Genomic DNA, 25,203 nt, shown 5'->3' on the forward strand with positions numbered 1-25,203 from the left:
ACTTCAGTTTCTATCAGAGATTCTCTAGTCTTGGAGATAATTATATCAGGCAGGCCAAGAACCAAAAATTATATCCAAATATAGACATTATGATATTATGGAAGAAGACTGGATTTTAGAACCACATAGACTCAAAACTTTCTAGCTATATGAACTTAGGCAAATTATTCAAGCTGTCTTTGCCTTAGTTTCTCTGTATATAAAATGAAGATCTTAAAACCCACCTTATAGAATATCTATAAAAATTAAGACTTATATATATTACTACCTAGAATATACTAGTTGCTCAATAAACACAACATACCATTGCACTCATTTTTTTTTAATTGACTGGCTCTTTGGATTCATCCATTTACCATTTACTTCATTTCTTGAAGCTCTGCTATTGACCAAACACCATGGTAGATGTTAGGTATAGCTAGACAATATGATGTAGATTCTGCCATCTAGAAATATGATAGACAATGATGGTAGCTATTTTCTACTTCTTCATTTTGAATAAAATCTCAATTTTTTGTGGAAAAGAGAATTTACCTAACCCCAGTATGAATCATGACTATGTAAGACAATGGTTAAGAATCCCATTCCCCTTTGCCAGTGACTCCTGAGATAGACATGGAATCTCATCACAGTCAATGAGATTTAAGTAGCCTTGGGAGACTTCTGGGAACAATTTTCTTCCATGATAAGAACAGCCTCTCTTTCTCCAACCTTGTTTCCTGCTCCAAAATTATGCTTGGAGCTGCAATAGTTCATTTTGAGGCTACGAGGGGAGATACTATCAACCCACTGAGTATGACAAAGCAGGAAGCTCAGATCCTTGGTGGTTTCATTGAATTGCAAAGCAAATCTAGGCCCTTCTGCTGAAGACTTGTCATTCACTAACAAGGTGTTAAGACTACTGGGATAGAAGTCTAAAGCAAATGGTTGTATCAGTAAGTAGGCAATAGAAATACTACTCATTCCTTTATTCAGTGATAAACCTTTATTAAACATGTATCCAGGCAACCCATAGTCAAATGAATCTATCTTTCTTTTATGGTAAAATGTGAACCAAGAGGTGTAGGAGCAAATTATTCTGTCATTCTATTCATTCTATTCTATTCTATTCACTTTGCTCCCTCAACAGGCAAAGAAGTAAAATCCTGTTTGCTAGAAGCAACACTGTTCAGTGCTTCCAGGGGGAAATTAAACTCCATCCTGCAACTAAGAGGGCATTTAAAGAAAGAAATAAACTGCATACTAGCCAGTATTTTTCTGGTAAAAATCTTTCTTACCACAAAAGAGAAGCCTATGCCTTCAAAACATTATAGGATTCTCAACGTTTGGCCACCATGATAAACTTAATATTATTTCCATTCTGTTTCAGGATTTTGCTGGGACAAAATTCTTTGGTGGTTTAACTTGTTTGTTTGTCTTATTTAGATAAAGTGTAAGTGAGCATCCAATAGAACTTGACAGTTTTCTTCCTATAAAAATTACAGCATTTCCATAGGAATGTGATTAATGTCAAGCATTGGAGCCAGTGGTGGTTCTCTCCCGCTGCCTCTCCACCTGTCCACTGCCAGGTGAGCATACCCAGCCACTGTTCCTTCTGACTGCCAGGAGATGCTCTCCTGCTGATCTGTCCACGTGTTTGGTGGTATCTTCATAAGATCTGACCACCTGTTAAGAACAGACTGCTCAACTCTTTGAACTGGATTTTAATGTGCTGCATAGAAGTATCATTTCCCCAAAGGAATCCTTAGGAAAATTCAATCCCATTGAGAAGAGCAATCAATGATGGGATGATTAAGATTGAGTACAGAGTTTTTAGGACAGCAAATTGCTTGCTTTACCATTTCACCTTCAAAGTCCTCAGTTAATCTATGTGGTAAGAGAAGCAGCTACTATTGTTCTCATTCTATGAGGAATCCAAGACAATGAAAGCATAATCAATATGCTCAGAACTCACTGCTAGCTAACTCTACAGCCTAGTTTTTTGTTTGTTTATTTTAACTTCTTAGCCCCATGCTGTATCACTTGCCTCTAAATAAAATGACACAGGTACTTTGGACTTCTTTAGTTTGTTTGCAGGAAAGAAAACTGTTTGCCATAAGAGAAATCCAGAGTAACCATAGTAAAGGAACACCAATAATGTCTTCTACACAGAAGAGTGGGCAGAAAACATGATGGATACTTTGGGTATAAGTTCTGAGATTCCGTCTCACCTGAAATGAAGAGTAAGTTTGATGTTGCCCCTTCCCACCACAAAAATTGCTGCTCTATACAAATTAGCATTTTGCCAGCCAGCTGAGATGGGGCAGAAACAATTGGTCTGCAGTCAGCCAGAAAGAAAAACAGCCGCCAAAGTGCATAGTGTTACTTTTCCCACACTGAATGAGGCATTAACTTCGAAGTCTCTGACCCTTTAAATCTGTGTGACAATAATTAATGGGAGAGAGATAACTAATATTTAGATTTGCCCTCCAAATCCTAACTAATAAGAACACAGGTTACATAAGGAGACATGAGAGTCTCACAGTTTCCTGCATTTGTTTTCAGCAGGTGAGGTATTAATTCCTCTTTCACTATGCTTGAGCTGCTATCTATTCCAACAATGTTGTCACATGATGGGTGGGAGCAAATGGCTGGGAATCTGAATGAAGAGAGAAAAAGTTCAGTTTTGAGGATTTACTCATTATCTGCTAGTGTCTCTGGCCTTTGGGAGGAGACAAAATCTCTTTAATTGACCTTAAAAATACATCCTTTTTATGCTGTGCATTTTCCCAACCTTATTTTAGAGCACTGGCAACTCTTCAATAGTTGGGCAACACACTCTTGGAAATCTGTTCCCTTCTCTTGGTTCAAAATTCTTTGTTTAAAAAAAAAAGGTATGTTGAGCAAGATTATTGGTTTCCACAATCAAAATCTCCTGTATTAGAATCTTTTCTTTTTTTTTTTTTAATCTAGGTGCCTGTTTATTTTTTTTTCCATTTGTTTTTATTAGTTGGAGGCTAATTACTTTACATTGTTGCAGTGGTTTTTGTCATACATTGAAATGAATTAGCCATGGATTTACATGTATTCCCCATCCCGGTCCCCCCTCCCACCTCCCTCTCCACCCGATCCCTCTGGGTCTTCCCAGTGCACCAGGCCCGAGCACTTGTCTCATGCACCCAACCTGGGTTGGTGATCTGTTTCACCCTAGATAATACACATGTTTCGATGCTGTTCTCTTGAAACATCCCACCCTTGCCTTCTCCCAGAGTCCACAAGTCTGTTCTATACATCTGAGTCTCTTTTTCTGTTTTGCATATAGGGTTATCGTATCAAAATACAATGCCTCTTTCACTCTCAACTTACTGAATAAGGAAGTCTGAAAAGCAATCTATTTTTAAGGAGTTTCCCAAGTAATTATGATGCCCAACTCAGGTTGAAAACCACTGGATTACTTAATCAATATTGTTATTTGATCTAAATTAGACAATCTCTAGGCTTCCAGTGATCTCTTCATTCAACAAAAACAATGCCTGATATAGAAGCCAAAAATAGACATTGTATCACTCTCTATTTAGTCCCTTCAGATAAGTATCATAGGAGACATGACTGTGGTTTGATAGGGAGGGAAATTTATGGAGAGGATGGGTGACCATATTTTTGGAAGAATATTCTAGGCCCATAAGAAACCAAATACCAAACATGTTTAAACTTGTTGCAACAAATTAAAGATCATATGTTCTTTACCTATTCAAATATGGTTTCTCTCTTTTCCCATCACCTATTTTCATTTGATTTTGTAATAACATTTTTGTGTTATAGTCAGTAAAAGGGAGAGAAAGGTAGTCTTTAAAATGTTATGTCTTTCTTCTTAATGTTTTCTAATACAAAGCAGCTTAACTTTTTACCTTAAGCCTGACTTAGCCAGATCTTCTGTTCTAGCTGATTATTCAGTCATAGAGGGCTCTCTACTTTAAATTTCCCCTTACCAGTCTAGTCCACTCAAAACTAATTGATAAACTGGAGAAGGTAAGAATGTAGTTGCCTTCTGATTTGCTTTTGTTTTACCTTCAAAGATACTGTATTATATTCCTTCTCCAGGTCTTCAGATAGAAAAACCCAAGATTTAACCTCAAAATTATCCCAGTGATTTCCAACAAAGTGAAACTTAAAAACCTCACTGGTAGAAGAGAGGATAAGAATTTGTTTCAAGCTTCAAAAAGTGGCAAAGTAAGTGGCACAATCACTTCATTCAACAAGAATTTCTGGAATTACTATATAATGTGCCTGGCACCATGCTAAGTGCTATGGATACAACAGTGAACAAGAAGGAATCTTCAAAATTTTGGCACTGCTAAAACCAAGGATTCTTTTACACAGGGTAGGTATAGCTTACAAAATATTAAAATAGTATCTTGCATTTATGTAGTGTTTTATACATATGTCACCATTTGACAATTATAATACTGAAGCAGGTAAAGCAGGTGTTATTTTCGTTTGGTATTTACTAATAGCAATGGTTAGTAAGCACAGATACTTCCTCTATGGAGCACTATGCTAAGCACTGTAGACAAATCTTACATTAGCATGATTTTTATCCCCATTTTATATTTAGAAAACTGGCATTTAAGAGAGGTCACATAGTGAGTGAAGGAACAGAGCCAGGACTTGAACCCAGGTCTGTGTTTTCAGAGTCCATATGCTTAAAGAGTTTGCTGAATTCTGAGATTATTTGTCCAGAGTAATCTGGCTACTAAGCACCAGTTTTGATCCATAATTTCTGATTCCATTTATAAATATCTATTGAAGATACTGTATAGAAAAACACAGCTTCTGCAGAGAGGAAAGATTCCATTATTTTTAATTTCAAGTAACTCAGAATGGACTTTAAGAAGAATGTGGCCTGTTAGGGGAAGAGTCAAAAGTCTTCCCTGTCTGTTAATGAATAATATTATTTATTTGTGAACATGCAAAATGCAAATAATAATTTTTGAATTTCAAATAATTAGAAACTCCTTGACTTTCAAGGAAACAGTCACAGAATCAAGCTATGTACAATAGAGCAGAACAAAAGTGAAGCTAATAGAATATGCACATTTAAAAAAGAAATGAATGAGTACAATGCTGGGCACTAGATCTCTATATCCAATACTGACATTAAAAAGAGAGAATGGCCAAAATTAAAGGAAAGTGCTACCAAGAGCTTCTACCAAGAACCTACTGACTGCAAAGGTAATGTGGTCTTGACATAGATTATTTTGAAAATTATAGCATCTCCTCTAAAGTTTATATGGAAAATCCAGTATCTTATTTAGCACTTATGTGTTCATCAAATATGCTACAATAACCATCCTAGCTTAAAAATGTCATAGACCAATCCTTCATTTAGAAAAATGAAAGGAAAAGTGAAGAAAAGCAGCTTAGCAATTATTCTCCATGGGAAAAATGACTATAAATTAAGAGCACCTCATAAATTATTTGCAGACATGTCTATATTAGAATGAAATAAGATCTTTCAGAGGATAACACACCTGTGCCATGGATAATTGCCCTCATTCACAAATAATAAGTGGTCCACCAGATGTTTAGCCCCATACAGACATATGCAAGGCAAAGCAGTAGGAGAGGGTGTTTCAGTTCATACCAGAGACCATCCTTTTTTATCTTTTACAAGCTCTCATGCTGTGTCAGCAGCTTATTTAGTAAGGTAACCAAAATCAAAGAGGATTCCAACTGTTAAGTACTAACATTTCATTTCAGTTATTAAACTTACAGGTAGAGAAAACCACGGGATCATTAGAAACCTGAAGTTTATATTAGATGCCTACACTTCTTTTATTTGCTTTTTTAATTTTGACAGATGCAAACAAAGCTTTTCTTAAATTTCAAGGGTCTCATCAAAATGAAGATTGCAAAGCTAAATTAAAGTTCAATATGTGACTAGAATCAACTTTATCAAATGAATGATTCCATTTTGGAAAATAAATATTTGGCCCCATACTACCACTCCTGTTCTTTGTAATATTTTAATGCATCAAAAGACATTATCTTGTTATGTGGCAGCCTGGATGGGAGGGGAGTTTGGGGGAGAACAGATACATGTATATGTATGGCTGAGTTCCTTTGCTGTTTCACCTAAACTATCACAAAATTGTTAATCAGCTATACCTCAATACAAAGTAAAAAGCTTTTCAAAACTTCTTAAAAAAAAAGACATTATCCAAAATAAAGACTGATATAGTTTTTAAAATACTGACAGTTTTTAAAATATTATATTTATTTGTTGGGTCATTTGGTGTTTAGCAGTGGCCTAGGTATAACTGACAGTGAATATAGATGACTTCAGGAGAAGGCAATGGCAACCCACTCCAGAACTCTTGCCTGGAAAATCCCATGGACGGAGGAGCCTGGTAGGCTGCAGTCCATGGGGTCGCTGTGAGTCGGACATGACTGAGCGGCTTCGCTTTCACTTTTCACTTTCATGCATTGGAGAAGGAAATGGCAACCCACTCCAGTGTTCTTGCCTGGAGAATCCCAGGGATGGGAGAGCCTGGTGGGCTGCTGTCTATGGGGTCACACAGGGTCGGACATGACTGAAGCGAATTAACAGCAGCAGCAGGACTTCACATGTTACTTTGCTGCAGAAGTATATGTTCAGAACAAGTGAAACCTTAAGTTTAAACTATGTGACACTATTATAAATATTATAGAACTGCTGTGTATTAAATCTCTTCAGTCATGTCCAACTCCTTGAGACCTCCCTAGAATGTAGCCTGCCAGGCTCCTCTGTCCATGGAATTTTCCAGGCAAGAATACTGGAGTAGTTTGCCATTTCTTACTCCAGAGGATCTTCCCAACTCAGGGATCGAACCCGGATTCTTCATCACTGAGACATCAGGGAGGCCAATGATTACATCTAAAAAGTAAATAATTAATTATATTTGCAAGTTCATCACATAAAGCACTTGCAAGCAGAGGTATAATAAATGTATTTTTAGTCATGCCAGTGGACCATCAAGATCAGTATAACATCTCTCTCATTTACATCAAAGGAGATGTTGTGTGAAGATAACATCACCTTCCAAGATGACAAACTCAAAAGAGCGCCGTGAATCCACCCTGAAGTATCCAGGAGCTTTGTTAATAATAATACATCTAGAGTATTGACATCTAGCATTCTTTCCTCTCTGAAGCTGGGAAATGCTCCCAGGCATACCCCATCATACACAAGCATACACAGTGTATGGGAACTTGCATACTTCTATATGACTGCTGCTAGCATTCAATAGCCCAGGAGTAGACACTCGACCTCAGCTAGACCAATCAGAGTCCTTAAAAGAAAGTCAGCCTCCTGCTTTGGAAGAGCCTTTGGTGAGGGGCCGAAAACTTGGAAGAACCAAGCCTGCAGGGAGAGTGTAAACCAAGAGGCAGAGGAGAAGCAGAGATGAGAGACAGAATGAGTCCTGAGGTATGTCTGGTCTCTGGCTCCAGCTGCTCCTGGGACTCTGTTGAATCCCCATTTTCCCAGTTTAGTTGTGCAAACTGTACTTGGATTCCATGAAATAATAATAATACCTTTCTGGCCTAAAGCTAGCTTGATTTCTATAGCTTATAATCAAAGAGACCTAATAAATCTTATTAAACATACGTAGCCTGTAAGTGAACTTTCAAGTATTTTCTTTCAAACTTCAGATGGACTTACATACAATTTAAAATTCAAGCACAATATAAGCAGTGTGTGTGTGTGTGTGTGTGTGTGTGTGTGAGCTGCTCAGCTGTGTCTGACTCTTGTGACCCCACGGATTGTAGCCCGCCAGGCTCCTCTGTCCATGGAATTCTCCAGGCAAGGATCCTGGAGTGGGTGGCCTTTCCCTTCTCCAGGGGATTTTCCAACCCAGGGATTGAACCTGGGTCTCTGGCATTATGGGCAGATTCTCTGCTGTCTGAGCCAGTAGGGAAACTACAATACAGGCAGTGGTAAAACTGAGCATAGGACATCGAAGGGAAGAAAAGCAGCAAGTATCACCGGGGTGAACAGACTTTTGCAGTGGAGATGACAAAGCAGTTTTATCAAGGATAAAAGGAAAGCAAAGCATGAAGAACACCAGAGTCCATCAAGGGCCAATGTTTACAGTGTACACCGAAGCAAGGGAGTAATGTGGCGAAAATAACATTTTAGAAAAAATACAGGTGAAGGACTAGAAAGAAAAAGAATAGCAAGTCAATGTAGCAATCTCTACAGTTGATTTATAGTGATGGGATTGAGAAGAAAGAACCAAACGAGTTCATATTTCATAAGAATAATTGATTGGGAGGCAGTGGGGATGTGAGAGATGATGCTTATTACATTATATGTAAGTCATAAATCTCTCTCCATTTTAAAGTATAATATGGTGGCAGTTGTGGTTTGGTTGCTGTCATGTCCAACTCTTGAAACCCCACAGTCTGGGGCCCACCAGGCTCTTCTGTCCATGGGAATTCCCAGGCAAGAATACGGGAATGGGTAGCTACTTCCTTCTCCAGGGGATCTTCCTGACCCAGGGATGAAACTGTGTCTCCCGCATTGCAGGTGGATTCTTTATCCACTGAGCCTCCATGGAAGCAATATCTACACACATATATGTACTTTACACATGTATGTATATGTTAATCTTCACAACCACCTTACAGGGTAATACATAATCCCTATTTTAACTGAGAAGACTGAAGCTTAGAAATATTACATTAAAATTGTTTATATATATATGCATATAAACATAAATACAACAAAATATAAACATATATACATATATGAGAGAGACCTGGGATTCAAATCCAAACCCATTTGACCTATTTCACGATGTCTCTCAAGCCTAATTCGATTCAGAAAACAAAAGAAAGGAAGAAGTCCACATAAAATGGAAACAGCCTGAAGGCAGTTAGAAATATAAGGTAAATAATCTTTCTTAAAATACCATAAAATTTCAGACTAATATAACGTGAGCTTAAAAAATGTGTGTGCATCAGAGATAAACGTGAAAACAACAAATATGTTACAACACACAATGGTTAGAGTAACTGGACTATGGAAGAGCATAACCCAATAGCAGATGACAGGGAAATAGATGAGCTTATTTCAGCTTAGTGAGAGCAGGAATTATGTCTGTTTGGCTTATCCCTATAACCCCAGGATAGAGCTAAGAGCCTGTCACATAATGTTTCAATTAATATTTTTAAATTTTGAGTTAATTGAGAAAAACTTTGAAGACTTGATATAAGTCAAAGAGGCCTTAAAAATGATAAACAGAAAGAAGAAAAACTTGAAAAATTTAAGATAGTCACCTTGCAGATATGGAGGGGACGCAGAAGGGTGTAAGAGTCCTGGAGAGGTCCATTTACTGCTTTTATTTTGAAGAGCTCTGCAGGTTAAAGAGGAAACCAGGCCCTCATGAAAAGCTGTAGGAAGCAAACACGAAAACCATGGATTTTTCAAACTTCTTTCATGCTCATTTCTTCCCATCATATTTACACTTGGTAATTTCAGGTGCTGCCTGTTCCTGGGAAAATCCTTCTCAGATGCCAGCTTCAGGCAAACAGTGGTTGGACAAGGTTTTTCTTTATTTGGATGTTTTTGGGTTTGGAGTTTCTTTTTTTTTTTTTTTAGTGGATCATCTTTTCATTCAGATACCACAATATGCCACAAATGATAAGTTGATGGCTCCTCAAATTGTTTTTCCTTATCTAAGTATGTTAATAAAAGGTTCTAGGTTCTTCTGTGTTTTATCTTACTCAGCTAGACCTACAGCAAAAGTCAACAGCAAAAATGTGAGAGTAACTCTGCTGGACTTAAATCAAGAAGTTGTAACTAACATTCAATATGTTTAGCTGTTTTCAGAAAAAAATCAGCAGTGTTAACTTCTTCCAAATGAAATTATATACAATCATGCCCTCACCTCCCCCCCCAAGAAGAAAATAATAATAAAAATCATTGTGGTATGGAGAAGATGGAGATGTCATGCATGCATCTTCAGAGATCCTAAGTCATCTCCTGAATTCTTTGGGTTCCTGGAACCTTAAATCCCAAGTTAAAAATACTAAGTAAAATGTAAAGTTCTTAATTAACTGACAGTGTTAAGTCACAATAAAGAGTTCACTTGAATTTTTTAGTGAAAACTGAAAGTGGTAGTCTCTCAGTCATGTCTGACTCTTTGCGACCCCATGGACTGTAGCCTGCCAGGCTCCTCTGTCCATGGGGATTGTCCAAACAAGAGTACTGGAGTGGGTTCCCATGTCCTCCTCCAGGGGATCTTCCCAACCCAAGGATCGAACCCAGGTCTCCCACACTGCAGGCAGATTCTTCACCATCTGAGCCACCAGCAAGTAGTACTTAAAACAGTGATTCTCAAATATTGGTGTGCACCAGAAACACTTGAAGGGCTTGTTAAAATATACATTGCCAGACCTCAGTCCCGGTTTTTGATTTGGTAGATCTGAGGTACAACCTGAGATTTGCATATCTAACAAGTTCCCAGGTAATGCTGATCCTCCTAGCTCAGGGATCACACTTCAAGAAGTTAAGTTATAATTATAAACTGTTTCTCTAACAGGATCTATGGCAGGCAGAATAACCACCCCTTAAAGATGGGGTTTCATCTGAAACCTGTGAATACGTTACAGTACAAGGTACAGGGCAATTAAGGTTGCAAAAGAAATTAAAAGTTGCTTGTCAAATGACCATGAGATAAGGAGACTACTCTGGATTATTCAGGTGGGTCCAATGTAATCACAAGGGTCCTTAAATGTGGAAGAGGGAGGGAGAGAGAGGATTATATGAGAGGTCTACCAACTCTCTACTAAGTCGAATAAAGTATTTATTGTTGGAATAAGCCAAAAAAATTTTATTTTCAAGGTCTTAAGTCCTAGGAAGCAACTGGTAAGATCAGCTACTCCAGACCAATTAAAGATCTTTCACTATATTCACTTCGGAATTCCCAAGACACCTTAAAGAACGTTTTCTCAATTGAGAAGGTAATTCCCACACTTTTGAAAACACTGGCTTGGAAAAACAGTAAAAGAAACTCATAGACTTAGTCTAATGTCTAATGGCTTACTCTAAAAGTACATATATATTCCCTGAAACAATGTTATTTTTCCAATTAAAATTCATGAATCATAGTCAATAATGAAGGGAATTTGGAGGACTTTGAGATCTAAAGTGAATAAATAAATTACATATTTTTAAGCAGTATTTATAGAATCAGGTTCATTCAAGATAATTATTATGAAGAACAAAGTTTCAGGCTGAAGATTAAATAGAAAATACAAAAGAGTCTTATGTGAAAGTTAAAGCAACTTTTTCATTTTCCTTGCCTAGTCCATTTCACATCTTCAGTAGTCACTTTCCAAACACTGCCTATTAAAAAACTTCTCTGTAAATACTGGGCAGAAACCCACACATGGGAACGGCATGCAGAACTCTTTGAAAACATGCCCAAAAATTCATCCCCTGCTACTCAAAAAGGTTGGAGAGGGTTCAGAGGAAATCTGGAAAATTCACTTTAGGAGGGAAACTTAAAGCCCAAGTTTCTCATTTAGCAGGAGATACAAGTGAAAAGCGGATCTTAAAATGGTTTTAATGCAGAGGTTTGCAGCTCTGGTATGGAAGCGGCTTACCTTGGGCACTTGTTAACACACTCCAACTCCACACCCTGTGACTCGGTGGTTCTGAATTCAGACTCAGGAATGGATATTTCTGTGAAGCGCCATGATGATGCTATTGCATGTGGTTCCTGGACCACACTTGTTGAAAAACAAGTTGAGAAATGCTTACTAACGAAGTATAAGAGGCGCCCACACAGCTGTCCTGAATCTCTGCCACGAAACAAGTGAAAGCCATTTAAACTGCCGGAGACACGGCTCCAGAGCGAAAAAAGAACTCCCTGAGTCAGTTGTTAAAGGTGGCACCCAAAGCGGTTGTCTGACAGTAACTGAGTGAGGACAACTGATTGAAAAAAGAGAAAAAACGGTTGTTCTTTAGGAGTTTATAGCCTGAGCGAGTGGTTTTCAAAGCACAAAGATAGCTGGGAGCTCATTACAAAATGCAAAGTATCAGGTCCCACTCCAGACCTACTGAGTCAGAAACTCTAGAGTTGGGGTCCAAAATCTGACTATGATGAACAAAATGTGAGAATCAATGATTGGAGGAAAGAAAACAACAAGTATTAACAAAGTTACACAAATAAGACACGTGATGTGGAAAATGGAATGTTCTAAAATCCTGGCTTCCTTGCTCAGCTTTGTGAGCTTAGGCAAGTTATTTAGTCATGCTGAGCTCCAATTTCTTTGGTGGTTATAACTGCTTCAGTTACTTCATTAGAAAAATAAAGAGGGTCAAATGAGAGAAGGTACAGCTACATACACAAGCTCAGAGAGTGGCTAGATTGGATAGAATCATTTATTCCTCCTACAAACACCGAGCACTTACCATGTGCCAATCATTTTTTTTTTAATCTTCCCCACACTGGATACAAAAATAAATGACTTCTGCCATCCAGTAGTCCACTGTTTGAACTTGATCCTGAAAGACTTCAGTGGAGGAAAAAGGCAACCAGAATTTTGAAGAGACTAAACCATTTTGGTGAAGAGCAGGACACTGTAAGCTCCACACAGGAGAATCTAAATAGCCAAGGGCAAAAGCCTTGTCTTCTTCAATCCTATCATGGTGAAAGAGTAGACTGAAAAAGCTGGCTTAAAACTCAACATTCAAAAAATGAAGATCATGGCATCCAGTTGCATCACTTCATGGCAAATAGATGGGGAAACAACGGAAACAGTTAGAGACTTTATTTTCTTGGGCTCCGAAACCACTGTCGACAGCAATTGCAGCCATGAAATCAAAAGACACTTGCTCCTTGGAAGAAAAGCTGTGACAAACCTAGACAGTGTTTTAAAAAGCAGAGACATTGCTTTGCCAACAAAGGTCTGTATAGTCAGAGCTATGATTTTTCCAGTAGTCACGTGCGGATGTGAGAGTTGGACCATAAAGAAGTCTAAGTGCCGAAGAATTGATGTTTTGGAACTGTGGTGTTGGAGAACAGTTTTGAGAGTCCCTTGGACTGCAAGGAGATCATACCAGTCAATCCTAAAGAAAATCATTGAATATTCATCGGAAGGACTGATGCTGACACTGAAGCTCCAATACTTTGGCTGCCTAATGCAAAGAGCCAATTCTAGAAAAGACCCTGATGCTAAGAAAGATTGAAGACAGGAGGAGAAGGGGATGACAGAGGACGAAATGGTTGGATGGCATCACCAACTTAATGGACGTAAGTTTGAGCAAGCTCCAGGAGATGGTGAAGGACAGGGAAGCCTGGCATAATGGAGTCCATGGGGTTGCAAAGAGTCAGATACAACTGAGTGACTCAACAACAATTACAGTCTCCCTAGCATCTAGAGCTGTGCCTGGCATGTAAAAGTCACTTAAGTACTTGCGGAAGTGAGGGCTACTGGTTACATTCCAGAGGAACAGTTTGAAAGTTGGGTGAACAGGCAGATAAATATACATGTCTAATAGAAGTGACGATTCCACTAGACAGTAACGAAAAATGAAGATAATTGGGGAAGAGAAATGAAAGGGATTGAAGCACCTAATATGGAATTTGTTAAGATGTTTAAAACATCAAAAAGAAAGAGCTGGTATAATTTTTCTGAGCAACTATTATCTTTAAATTATTTCTTGGAGGTCCATAACCACTGATACAGACAGTAAACCATGGGCCTGTTTGAAGAAAAGATTACTTCTTGGGGATCCTTACAATATTAAATGCTAAAATTATCCAGTCCTTCATTAATTCCACATTTATTGAATGAATAAATTCTTTAATTAATTGATTAGAAATTCAGGGGATGGTGGTTTTTTTTCCTTCATCTCTGGAATGATGATAAGATAGCAGTGGGCTATTCTGGACCCTTTTACTTGCAAAATAATGATACATCATTATTAGCATAAAACTGGGTTGCTCTTAAATTCTAAAGCAACAAACAAACAAACAAACCCTGCTTTCAATTACTCATCTAAGTTAGTGGGCCCAGATGGAAAACCTGAAGGACAACTTTTGTTTGCCAGCATGACTGCAAATGTGGAGGCTTGAGCATGGATAAAGGGGTGTCACTTGCAGAGTTTCCCTTTTTCAAATAATGAAGTGTGTCTGTCTCTTGAGCTGATGACTGAAAACTTTCCATCCACCACTGGGTAATTAGATACACATGTAATTAGTGGTCCACATTCCAAAGAAAAGATGAAACTCATTAATAAATCATTAGGCATTGTGAATTTTTTTCCACTTCCTCCTGCCACCCACATACTGGTGGCAAAGTAGTCTCTATTATTTTTAACACAGAGACTATATATTTGGAAGTTTCTGAATCCATTTAATTGAGCAGGCATGGAAGTCTCACAGCTAAGGAATTATTAATAATGTTAATTGTGAGAAATTACTTTTTTTTCTTCCCAAAGTGGGAGTTTTGAAGTAATTTACTAACTTGTCAAATAAGCTTTTTTAGCAGGATCTTTTTTTTTGAAAATTTGGTTTACAAATTCGTGTTTTACATGTTAAAATTAAATAGTTCTAAATTAGAGGTAGAGCCTTATAATTGAAATGTTTATCTAAGCACCCAGCATGCTCTGGGATGACGGATATTGACACCGGGAAGATGGCTTTTGGCATTTCTTTAGATTCTGAATCGCATTCCCAGCTGCCCGAAAGCAAAAAGCAAAAAGGCAGAGATCGGGGCACCTCTAACCAAGCTGCTGGATTTTGACTTGTTACTAGTTCTTCTCCATCTCCCTTCAAGCAGGCTGTCTGCCTGTGCTGTCTGTCATCTGCCTCTCTTTGCACACGTGCCTCCCCCAGCTGCCCCATACTCTAGCCTGGGTACATTTCAAGTGGCTTTTGAGAGCAGATGTCTCTCCATGCCTTTCCCCCTCCCCTCAACATCTCCAACTCCACTGAAAAGAGAATATGTGCTACTGTCCCTTGCATTAAAAGAGAATTGAAAACCCCAAGTTGGGATGGATTTCCTTTCTTGACAACTTACAAGGCCCAAAGTACTTCCTCAGTACTTCTTACTCCTACTTTTCAGGACAATGGAATTTTTCTCTGATCAGTTTAATTTTTACCCAACCATAGTATAGCTTTGCTCTATAGGTACATGTGGATACATGAGGACTTCCCATGTAGTTCATCTGGTAAAGAATCCACCTGCAATGCAGAAGACCCTGGTTCGAATCCTGGGTTGGGAAGTTCCACTGGAGAAGGGATAGTCTACTCACTCCAGTATTCTTTGGCTTCCCTGTGGCTCATATGGTAAAGAATCTGCCTTCAATGTGGGAGACCTGGCTTGGATCCCTGGGTTGGGAAGATCCCCAGGAGGAGGGAATGGCAACTCCCACTCCAGCAATTTTGCCTAGAGAATTCCATGGACAGACAACCCTGGCAGGCTATAGTCCATGTGGTCACAGAGTCAAACCCAATTTAGCAATTAAGCACACATGGATACATGTTCAGTTCAGTTCAGTCACTCAGTCATGTCCAACTCTTTGCGACCCCATGAACCGCAGCATGCCAGGCCTCCCTGTCCATCACCAACTCCCAGAGTCCACCCAAACCCATGTCCATTGAGTCAGTGATGCCATCCAACCACCTCATCCTCTGCTGTCCCCTTCTCCTCCTGCCTTCAACCTTTCCCAGCATCAGGGTCTTTTCAAATGACTCAGCTCTTCGCATGAGGTGGCCAAAGTACTGGAATTTCAGCTTCAGCATCAGTCTTTCCAGTGAACACTCAGGACTGATCTTCTTTAGGATGGACTGGTTGGATCTCCTTGCAGTCCAAGGGACTCTCAAGAGTCTTCTCCAACACCACAGTTCAAAAGCATCAATTCTTCAGTGCTCAGCTTTCTTTATAGTCCATCTCTCACATCCATACATGACGACTGGAAAAAGCATAGCCTTGACTAGACGGACTTCTGTTGGCAAAGTAATGTCTCTGCTTTTTAATATGCTGTCTAGGTTGGTCATAACTTTCCTTCCAAGGAGTAAGCATCTTTTAATTTCATGGCTGCAGTCACCACCTGCAGTGATTTTGGACATCCCAAAAATAAAGTCAGCCACTGTTTCCACTGTTTCCCCATCTATTTCCCATGAGGTGATGAGACCAGATGCCATGATCTTAGTTTTCTGAAAGTTGAGCTTTAAGCCAACTTTTTCACTCTCCTCTTTCACTTCCGTCAAGAGGTTCTTTAGTTCTTCTTCACTTTCTGCCATAAAGGTGGTGACATCTGCATATCTGAAGTTATTGATATTTATCCGGGCAATCTTGATTCCAGCTTGAGCTTCCTCCAGCCCAGCATTTCTCATGATGTACTCTGCATATAAGTTAAATAAGCAGGGTGACAATATACAGACTTGAGGTACTTTTTTGGAACTAGTCTGTTGTTCCATGTCCAGTTCTAACTGTTGCTTCCTGACCTGCATACAGGTTTCTCAAGAGGCCGTCAGGTGGTCTGGTATTCCCATCTCTTTCAGAATTTTCCACAGGTTATTGTGATCCACACAGTCAAAGGCTTTGGCATAGTCAATAAAGCAGAAATATATGTTTTTCTGGAACTCTCCTGCTTTTTCGATGATCCAGCAGATGTTGGCAATTTGATCTCTGGTTCCTCTGCCTTATCTGAAACCAGCTTGAACATCTGGAAGTTCACAGTTCACGTATTGCTGAAGCCTGGCTTGGAGAATTTTGAGCATTACTTTACTAGTGTGTGAGATGACTGCAATTGCGTGGTAGTTTGTGCATTCTTTGGCATTGCCTTTCTTTGGGATTGGAATGAAAACTGACCTTTTCCAGTCCTGTGGCCACTTCTGAGTTTTCCAAATTTGCTGACATATTGAGCACAGCACTTTCACAGCATCATCTTTCAGGATTTGGAGTAGCTTAACTGGAATTCCATCACCTCCACTAGCTTTGTTTGTAGTGATGCTTCGTAAGGCCCACTTGACTTCACATTCCAGGATGTCTGGCTCTAGGTGAGTGTGAGTGATCACACCATCCTGATTATCTGGGTCTTGAAGATCTTTTTTGTACAGTTCTGTGTATCCTTGCCACCTCTTCTAAATATCTTCTGCTTCTGTTAGGTCCATACCATTTCTGTCCTTTATTGAGCCCATCTTTGCATGAAATGTTCTCTTGGTATCTCTAATTTTCTTGAAGAGATCTCTAGTCTTTCCCATTCTGTTGTTTTCCTCTATTTCTTTGCATTAATCACTGAGGAAATCTTTCTTTTCTCTCCTTGCTATTCTTTGGACCTCTGCATTCAAATGGGTATATCGGATAGGACTTATTCACAAACCTTTGAATGAGAAGTATCATAACTAGAACTTGTTAACCTTTAATAATTTGCTGTGGTATGTAACATTGGAGTTCAGAAGAAAGTGAAGGTAAGAAAGAGGGGTTACTCTCTGCTCTAAGGGTCAACACACATTTTTAATATTTCCCAAAATATATTCATCCCTGTGTTGAATCATTGAAGTGGAAATATACACAGAACAATTTGAGTAAGTTTACAGTGAGGTCCAATGTGCCAGCCAGCATTTACGTTGGGACCTATGGTCAGAGATGTTAATAGTGCATTGCTGGAATGCTCTTGGAAACACTGAATTCACTTCAGACTACTCTGCCTTCAGTTCTTCTATCACATCCTTGTGTTCAGTTCCTTTTAGATGCCAATGTCACTGAAGTTCATCAGATGTATAAAAAGCTCTCCCAAGTCCTCCTCATATTCTTTTGTCTATTTTTTTGAAGCACATATTTATGTCGCGTATGATTATTTCTTCTTTTGTTGCCCATATCATTATATCTATTAAACAAGTTAATATAAAGGAAGCACATAGAATAGGGTCTAGCAAAAAGAGCACTGTATGCATTAGTTTCTAAATTTTTTTTGACATATAACTGATTAACAATGTTGTATTCGTTTCAGATGCATGCAAAGTGATTCATTTATATATACTAATATATTGTCTTTCTTTACATTTTCTTCTGTTATAATTACTATAAGATATTGAGCATAGCTCTCTGTGCTTACAGTGGGTCCTTGCTGGTTATCTATTTTTGTGTAGTAGTGTGTATCTTTTAATCCCAAACTCCTGAAATAATCCCCTCCCTCTGACTCTTTGGTAGCCATAAGTTACTTTCTGTGTCTCTGAGTCTATTTCTGCTTTGCAAATAAGTCCATTTGCTTCATCTTTTTAGATTCCACACATGAATGCTATCATAATGTCTTTCTCTGTCTGACTTACTTCACTTAGTATGATAATCTCCAGGTCTATCCTTGTTGCTGAACATTAGCTCTTATTACCTATATTTTCCTTTTGGCCTTATACTATAGCACTGAGCTCATGAAGCCTAGTGTTAGAAAAGATCATAAGAGATATCTGTGAAAAATTATTAAAAAAACACAATATGATGATTTCTTATTCCTTTTCACAACTCTCAAAGCACCATTTGAACGCAAAGCTCTTTTGAAAACAGAAAAAGTTTTTCTGGGAAGGATGGGAAAATGAACATAAAAAATCAACCAAGTATTCACTCAAAATTGTCCTTCCTTTCTTTCTCTTTCTTCCCCTTTCTTTCATCTTTATTTTTCTTTCTTCTTTCTGTGTCTGCCACTGTCTTCTTTTATTACATTTTTAAAATTTTAGACATTATTTTTGCATCTTTCATTCATCAATTGTGCAGTTCTGTTTTTAAAAATGATACAAATTCAAGTAGTATATCTTTTCACTTTTCCTCTAGTAAGCCATTGGGAAAACAAGAGAATGAAGCCTACATAGAGACTTTCACATGCAATGCAAAATGATCTAATAAATGCCTTCCTCCAAGAGAAATCTTCCAATACCACCAAAATAAATCAAATAACCAAACATCGTTTTGTAGATGAGAATTGGTCTCAGTTCTGATATTTAGAATTGGCTTCCAAATCACTTTTAAATACACCTGTCTTAGTGAAATTACCAAACTGATATGGTTGTTCTACACACATTAACCAGGAAGAGGTTTTTCAAAAATAGTGATGAAAGTCCATCTTTCTGGAAGAACAACAACTCTTAAATCACCTCAAACTCTTCATAAGAGATTGACCTTTCTGAGTAAACTATTTTATATTTAGCACCTCTCGCTCTCATAAATTTTTTCCAGATATTGCATAGACTTGTTATCAGGAAACTCACTTGTAATTCTGCTTCTTTAGAATAAGAAAACTCTGCTAACAGCCATTTATTTTCTTTGACCCTCTTATTATTCACGATTCTTTCTTTTCATACATTTATTATTTTTCCCAAAAGTCATCACCTTTTCTCAGAGATCTAATTGATCAATTGTTAATTAGTATCCCTTAGATGGGGCTCCCCTGATAGCTCAGCCGGTAAAGAATTCACCTGCAATGTTGAAGGCCTTGGTTCAGTCCCTGGGTTGGGAAGATCCCCTGGAGGAGGGCAGGGCAGCTCACTCCAGTATTCTTGCCTGGAGAATCTTATAAACAGAGGAGTCTGGCAGGCTACAGTCCATGTGGTGCCAAAGACTCAGACATGACTGAGTGTCTAAACACAGCACAGCAAAGCATATCCCTTAGAAGCTCTTCTGAACTGTTCCAAGGAACAGTGTCATTTTCTAAATCTATACCTCTCAAGGCCCTTGGACCTTCCACATCAGTGTCATCTGGGAACTTGTTAGGAATACAGACTCTCAGGCCAACTGAATTAGAAAGTCCTTTTCCACAAGACCCTCAACGACTCATATACATACTAAAGTGGGAGACACTGGTCTGGATATCATATAAATAACTAGAACTAAGAACTATTCTATAATCACTTTTGAATCAAATATAAAACATGAAATTTCCATGTTTCTATTATTATCTTTATTTTTTCTTTTATTTATTTATTTTTTTTTTCATTTTTGTTAGTTGGAGGCTAATTACAATATTGTAGTGGTTTTATTATCTTTAAAAAATATTTATGGTGTTGTAGGTAAAACACATCTAAGATTGCTGAGGCAAGATCCACTTCATTCTCCATGTACCCTTACCTTTAAGATGTGTTTGTTTGTTTTTAGTTTTATTATCTAGTTTTCTACAGTTTTAAATTTACCCACATTTCCAGAATCACACTATATTAAATATCACCTATTAAATAAATTTCCTAGGATTTTTTTTTTTTTTGCCTACAATGATAAATAAGAAAGGAAATTATTCATCTATAGTAGCATCTGTTTGAGAAATATCAGTTCAGCTTTTTGTATTCCATATTTTCCTCTCTGAGGTGGGAAACATAAAATGCAAAGAAACTGCAAGTTTCTTTAAAGCCAGAATATATTGGAAGGTTCCCTTAAATATTGATTAAGAATCATTTCCCTGCTCACCCACTTTGTAGGTGATTAGATGAGCTCTATTTAAAGCTCTTCTTTCCTGAGGCTGAGCCCCTCTGTAACTTCTTATTACCCATTTCTTTCAACCAAAAATTCTGCCCCTAAATATCTTCCTCATGTATCCTCACAGATAATACAACATCAGTTTTTGAAAGAATAGCAAGGTTGTTCTGGTGGCTGATAAGAAAATTGACATGAATTTATCCTACACAGATTTTTTTTTCTTATGATGCCCTTATTTACACCTGAATTTTACAATCAAGTATAAAATTTACCTTTTTAATTTTTACCTTTCATCTGTTGGGGTCATGAAATTACAGATGCAAAACAGTTAATCATTTTGTCTATACAGACAAATCATGCATAATAATTCACAAAAGTGATGTGTTAGGGACTCTAGGGTCTGCATCCACTTATTTGCCTACACAAACATTGGGGTATGTTTCCTTTAAGCTTCACTTAGCAATAACATCTTTTCCCTTCTTTCAGCAGTGCATGTTGCTGATTTCTCCTGATGTGTGAAAATTTTCACAGCTGTATGCAAGACACATTCATCTAATTGAAGTGGTTTTTTAGTCCCTATAGGACTGAAGTCAGAGTAAAGAAAGAGAGAGACTCAAATTTTCTTGCTCTGTTAGAACAAGTCCAGGAACTGTGTAGACTTGCTGACTACAGCTAGAAAGAATAGGTAACTTATATGTCTGTGAGAGCTTCTACCAAAGTCAGTAATTAAAGATGGAAGAAAATAATTATAGTTGTACAACACTCACAATTTGTAACTGATTTTTAGCTGATAAGTATTACCTTGAAATAGATGTTATGAGGCTAAGCTTATTATTCTATTAGACCAATTTGGCATACAAAATAATATTAAGTCCTCCAAGAACTTTGGAAGAAATGGTAGGTTAAATGGTGCACTTCTCATAATTTCATAAATAATCATTTTTCAATACTGCCATTTATAAAATGTGTGACCCACTGAGCTTTTTCATATCACATATTCTAGTTTATTAGCCATGTAATTTCTCATAAAGTTTTATCTAAACTTTTCAGAAGTGTAATCACTCTCACATTCATACCATAATTCAAGGATTAATAAAAGCTAATAATAATTTCTATATCCAAACAACACATGAACTCTTAATGTGCTCATTCAGAGAAATCTCTCATTACTGCTGTATAGATGTATGTCTATGATTTCCCATGTTCCTCAGGGATGAGTCCTCTATTAGTACTGGGCTTGCCATTGGCATTTCTGGAAATAATCTCTGCTTTCCTCAATGTGTTCACCCTAATATAACAAAATATAAATGGCTTATTTACTAACAGAGTTAAGATGCATCACTTCAATATCCCAATAAGCGAGAAGTTCTTTCCTTTTTCTCTTCCAAATATTAAGTAGGAATGGCAAGAATCCCACTACTGAATCCCACTAAGCAATGAGAGAAACTTGGCCTAAGTGGAGGATGGTGGTAAGCTCTTTTAACAGAACACACTTGACTCTTCTGATGAAAAGGAGAGAGAAGGAAGAAAGTCTTGGCACTGGTATAAGGACACCAGAAGAATTTGTTAAGGAATTTTAAAGAAGAAAAGTGAAATGAAATAAAGTAACACTCCACTTGAGCTTCCCTGATGGGTCAGATGGTAAAGATGCCTGCAGCGCAGGACACCCGGCTTCGATCCCTAGGTCGGGAAGATCCCCTGAAGGGAATGGCTACCCACTCTAGTATTCTTTCCTGGAGAATTCCAAGGACAGAGGAGTCTGGCGGGCTACAGTCAATGGGACTGAAAGGAGTCTGACAAGACTGAGCGGCTAACAACACTCCGCTTAGACCCAGGATGAGACAGGATCCTGGAAGTTGAAAATCAACAAGGGTAAGACTGATTCCTGGAAAAAGCAAAATCCAGACTAAATTATTCAACAGATAGTTCATGATGAAATTAGGAGGGTCCAGAGTGTTTGAGTTATGATAACTCAATGCATACTAATGTCATTCCATTGCTCACTGTAGCTTATAAACAGAGACAATGGACAAATGGCAGACAGACTCCATCTTTGTTTCAAAACGGCATTTGGCCTCCAGATTTACAATTTTAAGTCTTTCGTTATATCCTAAACGTGTAAGATAACTTGGATGCGTGATATCTGAATTTATAGCTGGTTAACACTTCACAGAGAATACTGATAGCCTAGAAATTGTCAACACTAAGCAAAGTCTCTATTGGGGCTAAAGGTCCTACGATGTTACTAATGGATGCTGTGGTGTACCATCCAGGTACCACACTACAGGACCAAGATTTCTATTCCCTGAGCTGGCTGGGGTGGGTGCCTGCCTAAATCTCATAGTTAAGGTCCTCCACACAAATTGCCCTAGGCCGAAGGAAAGTGACTCACTGAGATATTGCTCATGGTAAAGCTCCAAGTCTGCTCCCTCCCTGGGAACAGCCTGCATCAAATCACTGTGACAGCTCTGAAAAGCTATCCCAGCTTTTTACTCCTGTGTAATCAACTAAGCTTTCTGTCGCAACTGCATCTCAGTTTGACTTCTCCGCCCTTATCCATCTTTCCAATTATTTCTACATTAGGCCCTTTGACATTGTTCCATAACTCACTCATGTTTACATTAAAATTTTTTTTCTGTTATATTTTTGGAGAGTTCCTATTGCTCTACCTTCAAGTTTATTCATTTTTCTCTGCTATGTGTAATCTTTTCTTACTCTCATCCTGGTTACTTTTCTTCTCAAACATTGTAGTTTTCATCTTTACGAGTTTGATATGAATTTTTAAATATATTTCCATATCTATAGAAGGAATATAGTTATGATAACTTTTAATATCCTTACCTGCAAACTCTAGCATCTGTATCTCTTCTGGGTTGGGTTTGATTTTTCTCTTGGTGGGATATATTTTATTGTTTCTTGGTATATGCCTAATAGTCTCCTTTTGGATGTCTGATATAATGATTTTTACGTAGGTGGGTGCTGGATAATTTTGAATTACTGTAAGTTGTCTTGAGCTTTTTTCTGGGCTGTAGTTACATGGAAGCAGCTTGATCTTTTCAAGTATTTCTTTTATGACTTGTTAGCAGGTCCAGAGCAGTGGTCAGTCTAGAACTAATTATTCTCCACTACTAGAGCAATATTTTCCTGAATACTCAACTTAATTCCCTGTTAATCATTAATTCCCTGTTTTTTTCAGTCTGGCTAGGGTGAGGAAGCAGTGTTCCTGGCCCCACAAGAGGACCAGATGTGTCTTCTGATACATTTCCCAGCATGCACATGTGCTGCTGAGTGAGCTGCTAAGAGTCAAAGAGGGCCTTCTGAAGTTCTCCCCATTCTCTCTCTCTGATGTGTTCTCCTCTTGGGTCTACAGTCCTATCAATTCTAACTGCCTTGGTCTGTCTGAACTCTTAGCTCCAAAGCTTAATCTCAGAGTTTTCAGACGTGTTTCTTAGCACCTTCTCCATACACAATGATCTGGAAAGGGCCTCTAGGCAGTAAATTGAAGGAATCATATTGCTTACCTATAAGCATAACTTCCCTGGTGGCTCAGCTGGTAAAGTGCCTGCCTACAATGCGGGAGACCCAGGTTCGATCCCTGGGTTGGGAAGATCCTCTGGAGAAGGAAATGGCAACCCACTCCAGTACTCTTGCATGGAGAATCCCATGGATGGAGTGTGGTAGGCTCAGTCTATGGGGTCGCAAAGAGTAGGGAATGACTGAGCGACTTCACTTTCATTTTCAAGCATAATCATATTTGTTTCCTGTTTCTCAGGGATTTACTCTCCTTCATTGCTTGACATCAGTGTCTTGACAACTGTAGTTTCTTGTATTTTGTCTGATAGTTTTTGTTTCATAGAGAAGGTAAATATAGCCTTTTTACTCCCTCTTGCCAGAAGCAGAAGCTAGAGCAACTTCTCAAAGGTGTAGCTGAACCTGAAGCTTGAAGATAGTATCCTATGAGTTTGAAGTACCATCCTTCTGGATACAGCATACGTCTAAATCAGTAGTCATCATATGGTGCTTTATCTTCAATAAATAGAATAGATGAGTTTAGGAGCCAAGGGATAGAAGTAGAAGTTGCTCTGCTTAACGTTACTCTTGCTGACCCATTTGGGGGATTTTGGCCTCTCCTCCTACAACCCTGAGCCCTGCAGGTTTAGGAGCTGCAGACTCTTTCTACCGGGGTACATTGCAAAAATCTTTAAATATTTAAGCTATGGCTCCATCCTATTATTTTGGACTCCTGTATGAAACAAACATCATTCAAAGAAAGTCAACACCATCCTGGTGTTATTGGCCATGATTATCAAGAGGAGCGAGACTGCTCTTGATAGGTGTGGAAGGATTCGCTTGGCAAACATTATTCATTGGGACCACTCTTGGTGGGATTCCCAGGTGGCCCAATGGTAAAGAATCTGCCTGCCAATGCAGGAGATATGGGTTTGGTCCCTGGGTTGGGAGATCCCCTGGAAGGATAAATGGTTATTCACGCCAGTATTCTTATCAGGAAAATCCCATGGGCAGATGAGCCTGGCAGACACAGCTCATGGGGTCTCAACGAGTTGGACATGGCAGAGTATGCATACATGTACTCTTGGTACTCCTCTTCCCAATATTCACAGTAAATGAAAAAATAAAATGGCAGCCATGGTCTAAGGAGAGCAAGGTTCCCAGGGGCTCAAGATTCCTCAGGGATAAGAATATAGAAAAATAGGAAGAAAGAAAGTGAAAGTCCGAAAGTCACTCAGCCATGTCTGACTCTTT

General features: G+C 38.4%; 1 non-coding gene across 1 annotated transcript; it reads left to right on the top strand.

Moving 5' to 3' along the window:
• The first annotated feature begins 23,974 nt into the window (after positions 1-23,974).
• Positions 23,975-24,046, top strand: TRNAC-ACA (transfer RNA cysteine (anticodon ACA)). The gene has a single exon. It is a non-coding gene; the product is annotated as a tRNA-Cys (tRNA).
• The last annotated feature ends 1,157 nt before the right edge of the window (positions 24,047-25,203 follow it).

The sequence above is a fragment of the Odocoileus virginianus genome, chromosome 30 (genome assembly GCF_023699985.2).
Source record: "Odocoileus virginianus isolate 20LAN1187 ecotype Illinois chromosome 30, Ovbor_1.2, whole genome shotgun sequence".
NCBI classification, from domain to species: Eukaryota; Metazoa; Chordata; class Mammalia; order Artiodactyla; family Cervidae; genus Odocoileus; species Odocoileus virginianus.